This window comes from Thalassophryne amazonica, chromosome 16 (genome assembly GCF_902500255.1).
Source record: "Thalassophryne amazonica chromosome 16, fThaAma1.1, whole genome shotgun sequence".
Classification (NCBI taxonomy): domain Eukaryota; kingdom Metazoa; phylum Chordata; class Actinopteri; order Batrachoidiformes; family Batrachoididae; genus Thalassophryne; species Thalassophryne amazonica.
This window is the reverse complement of record NC_047118.1, coordinates 76,745,219-76,758,303: the sequence shown is the minus strand read 5'-3', so window position 1 is coordinate 76,758,303 and position 13,085 is coordinate 76,745,219.

Below are 13,085 nucleotides of genomic sequence, written 5' to 3'. Positions count from 1 at the left end.
ATCCCTGTGTAAAGGGTGTTTAAAAGCATGAAGGGAGGTGCCGCGGGCCTGCCTGTCTGCAGCGGTGCTGTGCGAAGTTGTGTGTTAACTGGAGGCAATGACAGCACTGCTGGTGTTGACACTGTTGAATACAACTTGCACAACTTGAGGTTGGGCCTCAGCAGTGGAGGTGAGGGCCCGCATTGCCTGTAATTATCAGGGATGGTGTGAGAAAACAGATCCAAATTAAGACAAGTAGGTTCATGAAAAAAAGCGTAATCAATATGTTTATTTGAAATAACCACAGTTGTGGGAATCATAATCCACGGACTACCATCCACAGACTGAATCATTCACATCACCACGTAGCTTCCTTCAACAGTTACTGTACAGGTCAGGTTCAAATGAGTTCCATTCACCAGTAGACAAAGGACAGCTTAAGTACTAAACCCCAACAACCTAAGTCTATATACGAGGTCTATTATCCAACCTTATTATTTTTTTCAAAAAACCATATGGATTTGAATCACGTGTGATTACATCAGACATGCTTGAACCCTCGTGGGCATGCGAGAGTTTTTTCACGCCTGTCGGTTACGTCATTCGCCTGTGGGCAGTCTTTGAGTGAGAAGTGGCCCACCGTCTCGTCGATTTTTTCATTGTTTAGGAATGGCTCAGAGACTGCTGCTTTGTTTGATCAAATTTTTTTCAAAACTGTAAGGCACAACTGAGTGGACACCATTCGATAAATTCGGCTGGTTTTCGGTAAAAATTTTAACGGCTGATGAGAGATTTTGGTCTGGTAGTGTCGCCGTAAGGCCGGCCACGGCGCCTGACGGCGATCTGCGCTTCGAGGCGGCAGCGTCTCACTGTTTCAAGTTGAAAACGTCCACATTTCAGGCTCTGTTGACCCAGGAAGTCGTCAGAGAACAGAGAACTTTCAGAAGAAGTCGGCATGAGGAGTTTATTCGGACATTCCATTGTTAACGGACATTTTGTAATGAAAGAACGTGCGGGCAGAGTCGCATGTCAGGCCGGACCCGACCGCAGGGGGTCACGACAGGAAAAACACCTCCGTTGGAAACCTTAACGGGCAAGTTGGAACATACCCAAGCTGTTAAACAATTTCTCAGTTACTCACTTGTTGAAAGCCATCAAAAGCCGCCTGAATTTTACAAATGGTTTTCAACACGGAGGTGTTTTTTCCTGTCACGGTGCACACAGATTCGCCGAGTCGTCACGGGAAACGACTCGGCGAATTTGCGGCGCCTTGCATTAAAAATGTCCTTAAACAGTGGAATGTCCGCACAAAAGTCCTCATGCCGGCCTCTTCTGAATCTTCTCTGTTCTCTCACGACGTCCTGGGTGAATTAAGCCTTAAATTAGGATGTTTTCAGGTCGAAACAGGCCGACGACGGCGCCTGGAAGCGCTGCATGACGTCCTGCTCCGTGGGAAGTCCTTACACCAACAGAAACACCCCATAATCTCTCATCAGCCGTTAAACTTTCACCGAAAACCATCTTAATTTCTCGAATAGTGTCCACTCGGATATTCCTCACAGGTCCAGAAAACATTTTGATAAAGCAACGCGCGCCGTCTCGAGCAGCGTGTGAAACAAAGGAATTCAGCCGAGAGGGCGGGACCACATCTCACTCAAGGCCTGCCCACAGGGAAATGACGTCACCAACACGCATGAAAAAACTCACGCATGCACACGAGGGTTCAAGCATGATTGGTGTAATCGCACGTCATTCAAATCCATCTAGTTAAAAAAAAAATAAAAGGGTCGGTTTCTTATCTAATAGACCTTGTATAATGTGATTCTTCCCTTCTTCAATGTTAACAAAAAGCAAATCCAAACAATGTAAAGTTCCTTTTCTTCATGGTTAATGTGCAGGTCAGGTCTATGGGTTGTAGCATCCATCACAACAATGAACAACGCTAGGTCCTGGATAGCAACCACCAGTTCATCCTCATTTCTCCAAAGTAGCATCTCTCTGCTGCGTACAGGTGAAAAGAGGGCGTGTCCTCGGCACAGTACCTGTGTACACAAGGGCTATAGTGTCCAGTTTTCTGGATGTCCCAGAGAACAGCGTGGTCATCAGGCTGCAAAGAAGTACTGCTGATACTTGTGCTTGTGTTCTTTAGTTCTCGCAGAGTGAGGATGGGGTCAGTGGTTAACACCTAGAAACCAAACTGCTCCGTACATTCCACAGCGGGATGATGAGATCTTTGGGACGATACCTGTCAAGAGACGAGCATTCTGTGGTTATTCATTCATTATTTCACAAAAAACATATAAGAGCTACAGGCCTGTAAAGAAAAGGCAGACTTGGCTCCTTCCCAGGATTTGGAACTATTACTGCATGCTTTATGGGAATGTGATTACTTGCAAACTTCATCTATAAGGTTGAATACGTCTGTGATATGCTTTCAAAGATTTCATAATTAAAGTCATCAGTGCCAGAGACTGTTTCTGCCTCATTAAATTCTTCCATAAATAACAGACAGCAGAAGAACAAGTAGAAACTTGTGGAAAAACTCAACGCTTCAAAGCCTGTTCTCTTATTTCCAGAGTTTTCTTATCTGTATTATCAGATCCATGTGCCCTGTTTAAAGTTTCAGCAAGTAGAGAAGTGCGTGACATCATTATTCCTTCTAAAGCTTCTTTCCTCCAACATTCATTCTTTTGACAGCTGACCAGTCATCATTTTGCAACTTAAACCGTGATTTCTCCACTAATACCCCAGAATACTTACATACGTGAAATCTAAGGAGGGATATCTTCTAAAAGTTGTATTTCTGCTTCTGACAGATTTATTACATTCTTCATTTTGCCAAATGCTTCCAAAGTTCTCTCACGCAGACTTCACTCAGGGGCCTTTCAGATTGCACACTTCATCAGCTTCAAATGGCGCTTCTTTTTGCGTCGGATGCGTTGGTTGTGTCAGGCGCTTTGGGGGCGTTCAAAGCAAGGGGGAGCGGAGATTTCTACGTCACTATTTGGCTTTTCCACAGCTCAAAAAAGCAGGACAATCACCATCTTAGATTTGTATCTGCCAGAAACACAAAAAAAGCTGGAAAACTGTGACCATGGCAGCTTGACCACAAGCGGAAATTCGCGCTCCCTGTGGAGCATCGCGTTAGCTCAGCTTTTAACGCGAAGCATCTTGTTGAAAATGCTTTTTACAGAGATCCGCGACGCGTCTAATGCCCTCAACACGTGCAGTGTGAAAGGCCCTTAAAACCCCGCTCACACAGCACTAATGAAAGACACCGAAGCCAAAACGAAACAAGAAATGTGGACTTACCGCGGCTTTCTGAGACATCGTTTAACCATTGTGCAACTTCGTTTTAGTAGCTGGTGCTTCGTCAGAATTTTCAAACTGTTGAAAAATGTTAACAAATCCTGACAACAACCTCAATTCGTCTGTATTCCGTTTTGCTTGCTGTCTTGGTGGTTTCTCATTGTTTGTGTAGTTCCCGTACTGTCAGCGTTCCGTTTGATTGTCGTCCAACTTCAGCTCCAGCCTCTCTCTCTCTCTCTCTCTCTCTCTCTCTCTCCCTCTCTCTCTCTCTCTCCAGCCTCTCAACATCTCTGGCTGCAATGTGCATGTGTGCGCACACATTGTCAAGACAACATAGCTACAGGTTGCTGTGGACAGCACAGACTCGCTGCAGAAATGATCAGACGCTGGTGCTTCGTTTTGATTTTGTTTTAAAGCATCAAGGTTGCGGTTCGCCTAATTTTTCTTTTGTTAGTTTCAGTTTCATCTTGGTCTTTTATGCGCGCTGCAGTCGCAGGCTTTTCGTTGATGAGGGAAGTCCATGCTCACTTTTTTGTGACAATTTGTGATTTTGGGACATCCAGCAGCATTCATGGCAGTGTGACTATCAATTGCCACACATTTGCTATACATACTGAATCACATTTAATAAACAGAATTTTCAGTTTTCAAATTGCCTTTATTTACAAATGAAAAAATGACATACATGTATTTACAAATACAGATTTATTTGTAAAACCCAGCACACATCTTACAGTACCTTGTGTGTTGGTTTTTATAAACCAACCAACCACTGATGACAGGAAGCTCAGTTTTCCCATAATCCCTTTTGGCATGTGTGTCTGTAAATGTTAAAACCTAAAAATTAGTGCATTATTTTAAAACTAAAACATATAGCTGGTATTTTCACTTTGTAAAAATGACATAAGTGACATTAATTTTGATAACCTGTCTGGAATTAGTTTGTTAAAACTTTAACCATAAGTCAAAACTGCCTTGCTGTGCATGACTCCTCTGCATGACTGTGAAAATAAATTCTCTCTCTCTCTCTCACTCCCCCCCCCCCCCCCCCCCCATTCTGGTCACCAGGTCTCTTTTGCTGAGAGAAGGCTGATGTCAGACAGAAGCGCTGGCTCGTTGTTGTTTCTGTGTTGTATGGCTGGGGGGGCCTGGCTGCCTTTTTGTTTCTGTCTTTTGTTTTTCCTTCCAGGTGGCTTGCATTTGGGACTGAGTGGCTGTGTTGCTGAGGTTATCAGGACCTCACCCTGATCACCTGCGGCTCGTCCGGACTCACAGCTGAGGTGCATCTATATGGATTGGAACATGGTGGCATTTAAGACTGGAGTATACAGTGTGTATTTGCCAGAGACTCGACCTTGTGACCAGACGGGTGAGATCGTCGTCTCGGGAGCCATCTCATCATCAGTGGATGCAGAGAACGTCCAGGGTTTGATGCACGGCCTGTGAAAGAGGAGGGGGTGAGGTCTCACGCTCGTCAGCACACTTCCTGAGGTACGTTAGATTTTGTGACTAACATTTATACAGTCAGTAAATGTGGTGTCCCTCACACCTTTTTATATTGAGCTGTATGTTAGTCATGTATCGGCTTCCACTGCAGTGGAGTTATGTGAACTGGATGTTCCATGCCTGCAGGTTGGGAAGTTGATTAGTAATCAAGCCAGGAAGTGTTTGCTGTTTGTACACCTTTAAGTGGTCTCTCTGTGTGTAGAGTGTGGACTCACATAATGGTTCCTTCTTTCACAGACTCAGTTTGTTGCGGCCACCTGGGGGGTGTCGGCGGGGTCCTTGGGTCCAAACAGCTTCTGGCTCCGGACCGTTAGCGCTGCTGGGAGCGCACCACGCCAGACCGCACTTTCTGTTATTTTTGTATCACTGTTATGTATTAAATTCAGTTAGCCTTTGTACCGTGCTCTGCTTATTTCATACTGGGTCCTTCAAACGCTGGTCGGTTCTCCGAGCTGCGTCCGACACATAACAGTAGTCTCTGGCCAAACATCACGGACCCAGCGGTAGCAGAGACAGTAACGCGCCGGGAAGGCGGCAGCAGACGTTCAGAAGTTATCCGGATCAGTTGCGGGTGCTCTCTGCCCGGATGGTGCGTGTTTGAGACCCATTACTGAATACTGATTTGTGCTCTCTTGCAGCCGTGTTCCTGTGTTGTGCCTTATCCGTGGGTTGTGGTGGAGTGTGACTGGCGACGGCTTCACGTCGCACTTCGACCAGATAAGAGGTTTGAACGGGAGCTGCAGGAGTGAGTCTGTAATGGGTGAACGCGCACGGCGGAGCTCTGTGGCACGGGTCGCGGTGCTTCCTGTGTTACAGTCGTAGCCCCGTTTCCCCGGGTAATGATAGCTACTGTGTCTGTTGTCAGCTCCGGCGTTATTTAGTTGAATCACATTTTTGGTTGTGTGCTGCGCACAGAAAGGCAGCATGAGTTTGTTTTCTCAGTTACCAAAGGGGGTTTTTCATTTTTAGCACTTTGGCTCCCTCTTTTGGTGACTGAGTCACATTACCGTCAAGCTCTTAAGTTGGAACAGGTGTGTTCCATTTGTTTGAGCTTGACGGTATAAATTACTTATTTGTTTTGTGTTAGTTCATTTTGTGTGGGTGTTTTTTGAGTTGGTTTTTGTGTGGGATTTTATTTTTTGTTTTTCACTATTTAGTGTCTGGGGTCGTGACCCTGCAGTTCTGCCAAAAAAAAAAAAAAAAAAAAAAAAGGACCCGAGCAACCTTATGTCAGTCTGTTAGTCTTTCTTTTTATTTTATTTTTTTTTTCAGTTTCACCTCCCAGGGTTTGATGGGACGGTCCCCTGGGGGGTCATGGGGGGGGGGGGGGTATTTGGGTTGTTGTTTTTTCTTTCTTTTTTTTGTTTTGTTTTTTGTTATGCCCTCTCTTCTCCTCTGACTCCAGCCGTGTGAGCCGTAGTGTCGGCGTTGCTGGAGTGGTGCAGTGTGGTTATGCTGGGCGTTTCCCAGGTAACCTCTGCACCTGGGGGGGGGGGGTGTTTTCCCCCCAGTTTCCGCCCTCAGGGTTTGACTGTGGTGTCCTCTGGGGGGGAAAGGGCTGTGGATCCATCTAGCCATAGACGGCCGGGGCTGGGTCCGTTGGTCCTGAGGGGAGGCATCTCCTGGGGTTGACGAGTGGTCCTCTGGGAGGCGCTGGGAGTCCCCGTGGGTGACGTTGGATCCCAGAGGGACCTCGGCTGTGGTTATTACTCCTGGAGCTGGCAGGAAGTCCTCTGGGGATGTTGGTCCCTACATGTCGTTTGGGGGGGTGGTGTTTTAGCACTTTTATTTGTAGGCTTAAGTTTGGGGTTTTTCTTTTCTCCTCATCCCGGGGTTTGATGGGACGGTCCCCTGGGGAGTGTGGGGGGGGGGGGGGTGGTTTGGTTGTTTGTGTTTGTCTTTTTTGTTTTATGACTAATGACCGCACATGGTTGGATAAAGGCTGACCGCACAGGTTTAAGAACTCCTGGCCACACCTGTGCTAAGTGACTGACTGAAACAAAGGCAAGGATGCAGCCAGAGGAGAGGACATCAACCATTCTGTTGGAAGACGAATGCAGATGCGGTTTCCAGCCATGGTCCCTGGAGGGGGGTGTTTCTCCTGGGCCAGGTTTGTGTGGTCGCCGGGAGGCTTCCCGTGAGGGTGGGGTACTGTTGTATGGCTGGGGGGCCTGGCTGCCTTTTTGTTTCTGTCTTTTGTTTTTCCTTCCAGGTGGCTTGCATTTGGGACTGAGTGGCTGTGTTGCTGAGGTTATCAGGACCTCACCCTGATCACCTGCGGCTCGTCAGGACTCACAGCTGAGGTGCATCTATATGGATTGGAACATGGTGGCATTTAAGACTGGAGTATACAGTGTGTATTTGCCAGAGACTCGACCTTGTGACCAGACGGGTGAGATCGTCGTCTCGAGAGCCATCTCATCATCAGTGGATGCAGAGAACGTCCAGGGTTTGATGCACGGTCTGTGAAAGAGGAGGGGGGTGAGGTCTCACGCTCGTCAGCACACTTCCTGAGGTACGTTAGATTTTGTGACTAACATTTATACAGTCAGTAAATGTGGTGTCCCTCACACCTTTTTATATTGAGCTGTATGTTAGTCATGTATCGGCTTCCACTGCAGTGGAGTTATGTGAACTGGATGTTCCATGCCTGCAGGTTGGGAAGTTGATTAGTAATCAAGCCAGGAAGTGTTTGCTGTTTGTACACCTTTAAGTGTTCTCTCTGTGTGTAGAGTGTGGACTCACATAATGGTTCCTTCTTTCACAGACTCGGTTTGTTGCGGCCACCTGGGGGGTGTTGGCGGGGTCCTTGGGTCCGAACAGCTTCTGGCTCCGGACCGTTAGCGCTGCTGGGAGCGCACCACGCCAGACCGCACTTTCTGTTATTTTTGCATCACTGTTATGTATTAAATTCAGTTAGCCTTTGTACCGTGCTCTGCTTATTTCATACTGGGTCCTTCAAACGCTGGTCGGTTCTCCGAGCTGCGTCCGACACATAACATTCTGATTGCCTTTGATTTTACTCAGAACTATCAGTAACTGCCCGTGTACTGAAGTCGATACTAAAAGTTATCAGTTTAGCTTTTAGCTGTAACTCTTCAGCTTTTAGCTGAACCAGCTCCCAATTCAGATCAGGGAGACAGATACCCTCTCTACTTTTAAGATTAGGCTTAAAACTTTCCTTTTCGCTAAGGCTTATAGTTAGGGCTGGATCGGGTGACCCTGGACTATCCCTTGGTTATGCTGCTTTAGACGTAGACTGTGGGGGGGTTCCCATGATGCACTGTTTCTTTCTCTTTTTGCTCTGTATGCATCACTCCGCATTTAATCATTAGTGATCGATCTCTGCCCCCCTCCACAGCATGTCTTTTTCCTGGTTCTTTCCCTCAGCCCCAACCAGTCTCAGCAGAGGACTGCCCCTCCCTGGGCCTGGTTCTGCTGGAGGTTTCTTCCTGTTAAGAGGGAGTTTTTCCTTCCCACTGTTGCCAAGTGCTTGCTCACAGGGGGTCGTTTTGACCGTTGGGGTTTTTCATAATTATTGTATGGCCTTGCCTTACAATATGAAGCGCCTTGGGGCAACTGTTTGTTGTGATTTGGCGCTATATAAAAAAAAAGTTGAGTTGAGTTAACTTCCGCTAAATTTTTTAAGGGTTTATCGGTTTAGCTTTATAAAAGTTAACGCTTTAGTTAGCGAATTAATGGTCATTGAAGCTAACTTTTTGGTTAGCTGTGCCCATCACTGGTTTACTGTAAGTATTATTACTTTCTGTATATGCTCATTTCTTAGTATCCTGGTTTTCTGGTTGAGTCCCCCGTGTTCCACTCCTGCATCCTCACCTGTCAGTCTTGCTGTCTTTTGGCTGCACTCTATCACGTTTGAGTTCCACATTGCTTTTCTGCTTTAGTTCTGGATTTTGGTTTTGGTCAATATTAGTTCTTATAGTCTGTTTTCTGATCACATCCTGTCATCATTATGTGACTTGTACACTTTATTAACTCCTGAGTTCTATGTTGGTTTGTGGGTTTCTCCTCTTCTTCAGTTATTGTTATGTTTTATTTTGTGCACTCACCTTGTAGATGTCTGTTGCATTCTTTTTACACTGTTAGTATTCTGCTGAATGGTAGTCACCTGGTACTGGTTCTTTTCATGTGTATCTCCTGTTCATGCTGATTCCCTGCACCTGTCATCATTTAGTTCTTCTGGTATTTAAGTTCTCACCTGTTAGTCTTTCCTTGCGGATTCATTCAGCTTTGTCTGCTCCCTGCAAGTATTGTATTTATCTTCTAGTGTCACCTGCAGTCTTCAAGTCCATTCTGCTTTTGTTAGGTTGTTCTGCTGTCACTCTGTTTTGCCATTTTTGACACTTCTCCACCGTTTGGTCTGTTAGCTCCTCGTGCAGCCAATAAACCACTCAAATTTTTGACACGTATTCCTAGTTTCGATTCAGTCTGCAGTTTCGGTTCATCGTAACCACTAATCCTAACAGATCTGTTTTCTTTATTCACATAAATCCAGTCTGTGATTTAAAAAGAATTCACAGTTATTGATAAATGATCACAGGGTGTAGCCTGCCTCACACTCTATGACTCCTGGGATCGATCCAGCCAGACCCTTGATAGTGGGTGTAGAAAATGAATGAATGATAAATGATCACTCAGACTCTTCTCCCACGAGTCTGTTTTCATTCAGCTTTTACTTTCTACATAGCTTCAGAATATGACAGATGTTCATTTGTTGGAGTCCGTCTTTTGCATTTTGATGTATAGTCAGCACTGATTCACGCCACAGTTACCGCCTCCAACCACCACAAACTGCAACAAACCTCTGACCTTCATGACAACGCAGCAAATGCAGAAGAAAATCAACTCAAGAAAACACTTTCTGCTGGAAGTGTTTGATATCAACAACCTGCCTTCCATTCATTTGAAAGAAAAAATTAATGTCTTTGATCCAAGTCAGTCTTTTTTGCCCTCTAGCGCCACCTCTGTTCAGTTTCAGTGTAAATGTATGTTAAATATTGATGTAATTTAAAACTTTTCCGTGACCCTGTGATTAACCTGAAGAAACTCTCATCATCAGTGAGCAGGTATTAAATTTCTGTTTTGTTTGACAAATGTGCTGTAAATTAATGTGAGAAGATTCTGACAAGTTCACAGGAGAGGAGATATTTTAATAATGTGCCTGAAGGGCTGCAAAGAGTTCAGCTGTAATGAAGAGAAGTCATGAAAGAGAGAGAGAGAGTATATGTTTGTTACTTTGGAGAACATGTGTGTGTGCATGCCTGCATGTGTGCGTGCATACATGCAGGCATGCGTGCGTGCATGCGTTAGTCTGGAGACTGTTGACGTTCTGGAAGTTATCTTTCAATCACAGAAGGTTTTGTATTATGAACGCTGCAGAAACAAAAGCTTCATCTTCAAGTTCAAGTTAAGTTTCACTTTGTTTACCCTTTAAAAAGACATTTAGAGTGCAACAGGATGTCCAACACACATGTACATCAGAGCACCACCAGACACCTACAACACAACACGAAGATACTCAACAATAAAAACACTCCTTCCCTAAAAACCAATGGCGAAAGCCAATGGACAATACACAAATAAAACTGTTATCATAAACATGGACAGAAATTAAAAAAATCCAGTATTTGTCCTCCCTGTGCTCCCCAGCGTCTGTGAGTGTGTGTGGTTTGGCTCGGTGCATCTGTTGTGCCTGAAGCTGCCTCTCCTTCCTGTGTCCTGGGTGTGGATGTGAAGTGTTGTGTTTCCCTCTCATTGGGCCTCATGTATCAACGTTGCGTACGGCGATATTTGAGCGTATATGGGGTGTACGCCAAAACGGCTGCACTACTTGGCATTTATCAATGTGGTTGTTGGCGTACGGTGCGCTGAAAATATACACCAGGTCGAGAGGTGGTGTAAATTATACACCAAAATGAACCAGCGCTGGAATCCACATAAAAATGAAGATGATCAACATGATAAACAGTGCCATTATACAACTCAATGCATATGTTACATAAATAACACTTTCTTGATTATACTACATAATAATTAATACAAATCCCGCTTTTGCGGGATTGTTGGTCTCGAGCACGATCCGTGGCCACAGCGCTGACCGCAAAGAAAGCGCTGCTCGCCTTTTTCTCCAGACTTCGAGCCTGGAGCCAGAGCAGCGCTGAGCTTAACTTTATGTGGTGTGATCGTTTTAGACAATGAAATTGATAATTACAACTGTAGTGTTGTCATTCTCTTCGCCCGTGCTGCAATCAGGTTTTGTCTTCTCCATTCGTTTGTTACAATAAAATAAATAAAATACATTTTAAAAATCTGAAAGATATCTGAAAAATTAGGCGTGTCTTATTAATTGAGCGAGCAAATATCCACGTCAAGAATTATTGACATGTGAAAAGAGAATACAGTGATCCCTCGCTATAACGCGGTTCACCTTTCGCAGCCTCGCACTTTCGCAGATTTTTTTAGTTCAATTTTGCATGCTTTTTTTTACAGTGTTCTGTGGTCTGCGTGTCTGTTTATAAGAATCTTCTCGCCCAGAAGAAAAAAGAGCACCAACAACTACCCATAACTGTGTTCTTCACTCGGAAAAAGACACCTGCAGCGAGGTGTGAGTGGAAAAAGTCCCGGCGTCAGGGCGAAGAGGCGCGATAAGAGGAACTGTGAAATACTGGTGAGTCACTATTAATAATTTCTTATGTGTCTAACCTCGTAGGTTGATCGTTAAAATTAAATTTGTTAGTTCTAAAAGCCATCATAATTATTTATAGGAAAATGTTTTATTTTTATTTCTCAAACAAATGTTTGGGCCTGAAAACAGTTTGGTCTTATTTTTCTACAAAGGTTTGAACTTTGAGAGTGTTTACACACGAGAGAAAAGTGAGAAAATGTTCATGCCTGATTGAGAAAAGTGTATAAAGTGGTTTTACAGGGGTTTTTACAGCTTTAAAACATCTATAATAATTGTAAAAAATAACGCTGACTACTTTGTGGACTTCGCTTATTGCGGGCTATTTTTAGATTGTAACTCCCGCGATAAACGAGGGACCACTGTAACACTTTTTTGATTATACTACAAAACAACTGATACGACGGCCGCTTTTGACGCTCTATTGGCACGTGTCGTGATTGGTGGAGTTCTTTTTCTTTGCCGTCTTCCTGGCTTCCATGTCATAAAATGAGGGTGTGTCTGAAGCGGAGTCTGAATATTTATGGGCGTGTTCATTATAATTACGATTGTTTTCACCCGCCGCATTTATCAAGGTCACGTCGGGCGTACGCCGGAAATGGGCAGGTGTGCACTGCTTGATACATGTCACGGCAACTTTGGTGTACTTCAAATTTACACCGTAAATTTATGCCACATGTGCACAACGTTGATACATGAGGCCCAATGTCACCAACGAGTGTTCAGAGATGAGCGTCATGCCAATCCTTGATCTGTCATTGTCCTCAGTCTTTGCCCTGTCCTCTGTTTCTCTGCCATGTACATTTGCTAGGCTTCCACCTGGTGGCTGCACGTGGTAACCGTCTATTCTGTCTCCTCCAAGGGCTCAGTCCTTTGCAAGTTTGTCATGCCTTTCTTTATGATCTGTAATATTACTGCCATTCCGGGTTTATGGTATTTTTGTTCATTATAGTGTTCACCAGAGGTTCAGGTTCTGTTGATGTCTTAAGTTCTAGTTTGATTTTCACATGGATGTTTCACGTGGAATTACTTGTGTCACTTTAAATGATCTTATAAGGGTTGGTAAGGTTAGACCTTACTTGTGCCTTGAGGCAGCTTTGTTGTGATTTGGTGCAATATAAATGAAATAAAATAAAATAAATCTCCTGCTCCCCTGACCTCACATATTCCTCTCACCTGATCTCAATTGTTCTGAGTTGTATATAAGTCACACCAGTTTGCTCCCTCACTGCTGGTTGTTTGCATTATGTCTGGTCAGAACTGTTTGCATCTCGCCACTTTGTTGTACGTCACTGCCTGTCACCTACAAGTAGTAAGTTTGTCTCGCTGCCCCTTTTTGACAGTTGTTTTTCATTGTAGTGTTTGCACCTTGTCAGTCTACTATGGCCTGTGCCTTACACCCTTGCTTTTGCCACCCACCTATTGTGTCTTGGCTACCTGCATCCTGGGGTTCAATCTTGACTCTCCTGTGCTCAAACCACAACCGACTGAACTAAATGAGGACCCAAAATGCTGGGAGCTGTGGTAAAAAGCAAGGGAGCAATTTATTGTATAACAAAGACAACTGAATTTGGAATGTGAGTTGAGA